Raw genomic sequence first — 6,000 nt, forward strand, 5'->3', positions numbered from 1 at the left:
TTCCTTTCAGGACCACAGGTCTTCCAGGGAAAGGTCAATGCGGGAATCATCTTATTTAATTTCTCCAGAGCTTTAATCTAGTTCCACGCAAGAGCTCTGGGGTTCTAAAAGGCTAGACAATTTGCCCGTGGACATCCAGATAATTGTGGTCATAACATATCCTCACAGCAATCAAGTCAGTGACGACTCACAATGACCCTGTAGGACACGGGCCAATTGCCCCTGTGGGTTTCCGATACTTTAACTCTTTACTGTAATAGAAATCCTCCTTGTTCTCCCGCAAAGAAAGAATGATTTCAAACTTCTGACCCTGATGTTAGAAGCCCAAGCCATGAGGGCTCCTCATAACAGATAGTTTGGCTGGGTTGGGGGGCGGGGGGGGGGGTGGTGTAGTCCACCTACTTACCCTAACCCCATTCCCACTAGCTCCCCAGGAGTCAATTCTTGGGGGGTTGCACCGCTTCAGTCAATCTACCAACTATTTTTCTATAGGATGCATTTATCCTGGAATATCTAGGCAAGTTGTGAGAGGGTTGAGGAAAAGTGGGAATAAGGTGGGATAGCACAGTAGTTGGAACCGAGACACCTAAATCTGAATCTGTTTCTGCTACCTCATAGTTGAGTGGCCTTTGGCTCATTAGTAGTCCTTTGCCTTCTGTGCCTCCATTTCTTCATCTAGATCAGTGTTTCCTAAAGTGGCAACAGCGCCACCTGGAAGGGCTAAAAGGATCCAGCGGTACTGCAAGAGCGTATTCCTACACTTTAGCCAGCATATGGGCACCAGGGCAAACATTTTCACTGCTGCATGAGTCCGGTTTTTATTTTTCTTCAAAGGGGCAGTAGGCCGAGGAAGTTTGGGAACCTATGAATTCTAGATAGAAAATGATGTTAACAAGAGCCTTACACGGGGCTTTAGGAGAAGAGCGGACTTTCAAAACAATGTTTGGAACTGGTGAGTCTTTATGGGTACATTTCTGTGATTATTAGCAAGTTCCCGAATACTACCAACAACTTCCGTGTTCAATTTACTGATTGAAAAATACAAAGTTCAGAGAGGATAATGAGTGTTTTATTCAGAGTGTATGAACAGTTTATCCACGACTATATGTATAAAAATACTAGGGCAGAGCTAGGGTTTCCTAGCCAGGAATCTCATCCCCTCCCCCAGGCAAGGAACGACTCCACGCCCAACAGTTTTATTGGCACATAATTTACATGTAAAGAACTTCTTGATGGGGAAGAAACAAAGTAGCCGTGATAGACCAAGGGAAACTGAGAACCAGCCGTAGCATCACTTCCTGGGCATGGTGGTACCCGGACACGTCCCAGCCTCCAGGCAATTCCTAGTCCCTGGTGCTCATCTCAGAAGGTTGGGCGGCTGTCTGAGCAAACGCCAGCTCCAACACACACACACACACACACACACACACACACACACACACACACACACACACACACACACGGGGGCGCGCGCGCGCGCCTAGGCGTACTCTCTCCGTCTGGCACAGCGCAGCAGTTCGCTGTCCCTCTGGGAGGAGAGTCCACAGTTGGGGTGGACGGGAAAAGTGACACCATTGGGCTGCGGCGCCCTGCCTGCTAGCCTCCCACGCAGCGCGGGCGGGGCGCCGGCGGGTGCGGACTGGCGCTGGGCACCGGGCGGGGCGGGCCTCGGGGCCTCCTGGCAGCGGCCGCCCGCAGCGCCCCGGTCTCCTGCAGCCCCAGGCCTGGGCGCGGGCGGCCGCGGCGCACTTTTCAGGAACGCGGCGGCCGCGCGGTGGCCGGGCCAGCTCCCAGGGCTGATGTCGCTGCCCCCAGGGGCTAGATGACGAAGTCTAGAAAGACTTTCACCAAATATGGACAGGGGCTGGAAACGTCCTGCGCCGCGCCGCCGGAAACCTCTGTCCTGGCAACCGCGGCGACGCGGGCGCGCGGGCCGGCGGCCGGCAGGGGGCAGCGAGCGGCCAGGAGCTCTAAGGCGCCCGGGCTCAAGGTCCCTCCAGTCGGGCGGACCCGCACGCGGCCGCCACGGGGTCCGGAGGCCACCGAACCCAGCACGAGCTCCTGCCGCCCAGTTCCTGCCGCCACCGCTTTGGTTCTGCGCCGCCTCTGGGTCTCCAAGTCATTGCGCCGTAACTGGACACCCCTTACAGAAGGGTCTCGGGGAAGGAGACTAGCCAGTCAGGGTGCAGTGTGGCGACGATTAAACATACAACTTCCTCTGGTTCTTAAATGCTCCCTCCGCCTTCCCTCCCCCCCCCCCCAACTATCTTGATCCCAATTCTACCTTACAAATCCGGCTAGACCAGAGGATGTCCACTGGTACAGATAGGAAATAGAAACATGGAAACACGGGGAATCCAGGACAGATAAACCCCTCAGAACCAGTAATGAGAGTGGCGATACCAGGAGGGGAAGGGGAAGGGGGTGTAGAAAGGGGGAACCAATTACAAGGATGTACATGTAACCCCCTCCCTTGGGGACAGACAACAGAAAAGTGGGTGAGGGGAGACATTGGACCGTGTAAGACGTGCGGAGTTCGTGAGGGAGGGGCCCGAGGAGGGAAGGGGGGAATGAGGGGCTGATACCAAGGGCTCAAGTAGAAAACAAATGTTTTGAGAATGATGATGGTAACAAATGTACAAATGTGTTTGACACATTGGATGGATGGATGGATTGTGATAAGAGTTGTAAGAGCCCCCAATAAAATGATTTTTAAAAATAAGAAGAGGGGAGGTTGGGTGGGGTGGAATAAAAGAGATGGCAAGGGAGTGACCCCTTAGACCCCACCTCCTGCGGCCACTATAAATTGATGTGCTCACCCACGTGGCTATAAACGTGCATTGCTGAGACTGGGCGTAGAGGGGGCACACACACACACACACACACACACACACACACACCCCTATTAAAGACACTCCAGTCATCCAAGGTACTGCTTCTATGATCTCCAAAAGGGCAACACCAGCACCACCACACACTAGTCAGAAATACAGCTAATCAAACACTCAGGAGAACGCCCGGTAGCCAGCCTTCTAAGCAGTCCTCCAAGTCACCCTGATACTCGGGGAACGTTTGAGAGTCATTGATCTAGGAATCAGAGCTGCCAAGCTAAGGGCTGTTACTCTGTTACTGCCAGACAGTGAACCCTTCTTTCGGTGGCCTATAATTCCCTGGCAGCAGTAGGTGAGAGACGTCCCCACCTCTCAGCCCAAAGCCAAGAGCTAAAGAACACCAAGCAGTCCCTACTCCGTGGCTTGCAGCCCAAGGAAACAAGGCGGCCCCGCCATTCACTCCAGAGACAGCCGTGTGCAGAGGGAGGTGGCAGAAAAAGCAAAAGAGCAGAATTGGCACCCGAAGCAACACTTACCCATAAACATTGGCACATTTCTCTTCCAGTCCGTTAACGTGAACTGATCTGCAGCTCTCAGGGGAGAAGGCGCCGGGACTTCTGGAGTTTCTGGACCATCCCTGTGCAGGACGTGAGGAGCCGCTGTTCCTCCAGCGTGATGTCCTCCACCGGCAGGCGAACCAGGGCAGTGGACGAGTTTATGACAAGGCTGTGCACATAGGCTACTTCAGTTTCGGCGGCCTCCACCTCCGGGCCCAGACACTCCAACCAGTCTCCCACCCTCCACCTCCCTAACCCACCCCACCCCCCCCCCCTTTTACAAGAGCAACTTGTGAAAAGTAACTTTCTCTTCTGAGGCAAACACTTCCTCTAAGATTCCCCAAGTGGGGCCAGGAAACAAACCGACATACCCTTGTTTGAAAACTTTAATCTGATTTTGAAAGAAACCTCCAGAATGATGTGTGTGTGTCGATGCTGTGTAGCAGAAGGAATCTCTTTGCTGTTGCCCTCTCCCCCAATAAAGAAACAAGCTGTATAGAGTCAGTTGGATCAACCACTATAATTTTATTTTAAATCATGATAGACAGATTGCGTGAAAAACAAGGAATTATAAAGAATTTCCTGCTCTGGGAACAGAAGTTAAATCTATATTTAACAACATTTTAAGCTGTCAAGAATGCTTTGTGGTTGGATAAGAGGCAGAAAAATGTTAAAAACGCAAGCTACTGCTATACCCAAATATGGAAATATTGTTACGTCTGGTGTCTGATTCACCATCTGGAAATACTTACAACCATGAAGTCAAATAGAAAGGACGCCACAACAGAAGCCAGGAACGCTGCTCTCCATTCTCCCTCCACCACCTCCTCCTACCCGGTACAACACCCACTCGCCCTCACCCCTCCCCTCACTTCATTAAGAAGGGAAGCAGTAAGGAAACCCCAAGGGAGGAGAAAGGAAGGAACATTTTCCTAAATAATTGACAAGTTGGCCTGGGTCAGGTGAAGAGCCTGGATTTTTCCTACGTGATTTACACAACACCTGACAGTCCATTGTCATGAAAATTAAGTCTCCCCACTGGTGAGCCTCTCTGCAAACTCTGGGAACAGGAGGACACTTTTATTTTTAAGTACTTTTATTTTTCTAAATGAATGAATGACACTTAACCCTTTCCTGAAACAATTCTCTTCAACAGATGGTGTTTTCATTCCAGATAGCTGTCCGTTGTGCTTACCAGTCATTCACACAAAAGCCAACAACGAAGGCCTTCTGAAGCAAATTATGCTAAAATAGGAAGGCTATGCATTAAAAAGGCTGAGCAATTCTTCAAGAGCACAGATAAGAGGGACACTGAAATAATTGTGTGCTTTTCATTAAAAGTATGCAAAAGGATGATTTTGTAAATGGTAAGATGTGTCCCTCCGTCACTCTAGCCATGTTGGTGGTGTCCCAGGAACTGGGCTGTGGAGTCTGCTGCGTGTGTGTCAGGTAGAAAAGGACACTGAAATCTGTCGACATGTTTTCCTGTTCTGTTCTCCGACTCGGAACCCACTCGACCTCACTGAACAGCATTTTCACGGAACCCCACGCCCCCAACCGCCGATTCCTCTGTGCTTGGAGAGAGGAGCGCAGGGGCTTCCAAGTGCAGCGCTGGTACCATTCGGAAGGGACTTCCGTCCGAGCCACTCCACGAAGGTCCTCCCCGCGTCAGCCCAGGCTCAGTCCGCGTGGTCCGCTGCCCGCCGAGGGGCCGGAGGGCTCCCCCCCGGCCTCCGGCATCCGCGCGGAAGCGCGTCCCGTCAGTCTCCCCCAGAGCTCCCGGCGCTGGTTTCCTCTCGGACATCCAACTCAGCCAGTGGGCTGGAACTGAAGTGGGAACCTCCTAAACCAAACAAGAACAACACACCAGAAAAGGAGGGGCCGCGAGGGGGAAGACCTCCGCCTGGGAAGCTGCCAGCTGAGGGGGAGCGGGGGGGGGGCGGAGGGGGAGAGACAAGAAGCTGAGTTTTCTCCCTCTCTCATTCATAAAAGCCACTGCGGGTATTAATTTGCCATGCACTTGACTTGGCTCCTAAACACCATGCCAAAGCTTTGGGACTTGATCCCAATATGCCTCCTGAAAGCCTGCAAATAGATGTCGGGCTCGGCGACCCGCGCCCCCTCCCCGGTAGACTCTCCTCGCTACACCGGCCTCTTCTCACCTCCGCTGTGGACACGCGGACAGCTCGCTGCCTTCCCCGGCCAGGGTTCCCCAGGCTGCCCGCCGGTCACCTCGGCATCCCCAAACAGAACGACTTTGGTTCCTCCCGCTCAGGTCCTCCCACCCTCCCCGTCCAGGCAGAGTTCTGAAGTGTCCCCTCTCCTCTCCCAGGGCACGCAGCATCACTCCAAAAGAAAAAAAAAAAAAACCAAGCATCCTCAATCGAAGTCGTTATTTCAAGTGGAAAAAACGGACTGTTTTCTTGACGGGTCCAGGACAAAAAAACAGAAATGTGCACCGGGGCCAGGGGAGGGGCTTGGCAGCCGCCCGCGCCAGCCCGCATTCCGGAGATGTTTGAGCGCTCTGGAACGCGCACCCGGCGCCGACGTCACCGCAGCATGCCGCCGGCCCTTATAAGAGGCGGGCTGCTGGAGCCGGGACAGACGCGAGT

General features: G+C 53.0%; 1 pseudogene; it reads right to left on the reverse strand.

Annotated features, from left to right (window-relative positions):
* LOC142456687 (heterogeneous nuclear ribonucleoprotein A3-like) overlaps positions 1–3,625 on the reverse strand; it is a 41,562-nt pseudogene extending 37,937 nt beyond the window's left edge.
* Positions 3,626–6,000: the final 2,375 nt, after the last annotated feature.

The sequence above is a fragment of the Tenrec ecaudatus genome, chromosome 1, assembly GCF_050624435.1.
Source record: "Tenrec ecaudatus isolate mTenEca1 chromosome 1, mTenEca1.hap1, whole genome shotgun sequence".
NCBI lineage: Eukaryota > Metazoa > Chordata > Mammalia > Afrosoricida > Tenrecidae > Tenrec > Tenrec ecaudatus.